Source organism: Trichechus manatus, unplaced genomic scaffold (assembly GCF_000243295.1).
Source record: "Trichechus manatus latirostris isolate Lorelei unplaced genomic scaffold, TriManLat1.0 scaffold00031, whole genome shotgun sequence".
In the NCBI taxonomy this organism is placed as follows: Eukaryota; Metazoa; Chordata; class Mammalia; order Sirenia; family Trichechidae; genus Trichechus; species Trichechus manatus.
This window is the reverse complement of record NW_004443967.1, coordinates 11151787-11153200: the sequence shown is the minus strand read 5'-3', so window position 1 is coordinate 11153200 and position 1414 is coordinate 11151787.

Sequence of the window (1414 nt, the reverse complement as noted above, 5' to 3'; positions counted from 1 at the left end):
CACTCGGGTGTACTCCATGAGTGAACTTGAGGTAACTTCAGTTCTCCAGGGCTTCTTTTTGAAGAACTAATCTCAACAAGCTTGGAAAGCACACAGTGGCGGAGGTTAAATTTCAATCTTTTTGTGCTGTTACGTCTTTGTTCCCTTTACCTTCTCCTTGAAGTGGAAATGATTGATGCTTGAGCCACTTCAGCTCTTGAGTAATGTTTATTCAGACTGCAGGGGAACAAGATAGGGCTTAAAAATAAGATGGACTTTTTGCCTTTAAATGGCACAAGTTGAGCCTTTGAAGGTTAAGTGTATTCCCAATTGCCCGGTATAATAAAGCAAGAGAAGCCGGCAGGCTAAAGGTCTCCTGCAGATGATCAATGTACAGCAGTTAAGTGGAGCTCAAATAGACTCACGAAGCCACCTGAGCTAAAGCCCTTGGTTATAAATATTGACTAGGGCCTGGATTATTTTGAGAAAATCTTATGTCTTTTTGGGAGCCCTTTCAAACCCCGGAACTTAAGGGCTTTGTAAATAAGTTTCTAAAGCTCCGAGCAAAGAGGAGAGTCTTATTCCTGTATTCCAAACTCTCTCTAGATAACGCCAGTTCTCCCCCTACCCACCCCGCCCCTCTGGAGGTAAATGAGGACTGGCAAGGAAAAGCAAACCGCCCCCCCCAATGGTGATGGTGATTCTTCCTGGAGGGGACCCCATGGTGCTACCCACCCACCCCCGTGTATGGGAAACACCAGAGGAAGCAGGTGGGCTTTTCCCTACCCATCAGCTCAGGCTGGCCACATAATTGTGGCCAACAGGGCTCAGACCAATCCAAACCCACCCAAAGATTTGGACTGGGATGTGTTATTTGCTCTGAAAACATGTAAACAAAAGCAAGAAAGAGAAATTTACTTACGTTCCTCCGTATTCCTAAGACACTCTAACAACTGAACTGGTGGTTTTCGAACTGAGGGGTTGAAGATGGGGTGAGGAACCTACATGTTCCTGGGAAGCAAGGCGAAGTTATGATGTTTCTGGGAGCTTGGGTGATGAGTCCATCAAAAGGTGTTTGCAGAGGACTGTTAGAGCCCTGACAGTGCAGTGGTTAAGAGCTCAGCTGCTAACCAAAAGGTCGGCAGTTTGAATCTACCAGCTGCTCCTTGGAAACCGTATGGGGCAGTTCTACTCCATCCTATAGGATTGCTATAGGGTAGCTATGAGTCAGAATCAACCTGACAGCAAAGGGTTTTTTTTTGTTTGTTTGTTTTTTTGGGTTTTTGGGGGGTTTGTGAGGAAGAAGCATCTCCTTCTCTGGGCAGTGAGGGTGGAAGAGCTAGGGGTCTTCATTCATGCCCTCTACTCCCACTAATGCCTTTGTCCCTGGGGCTGGAGGGGAGAAAAGTGTCATTCTCTACTGAGAGCAACATCA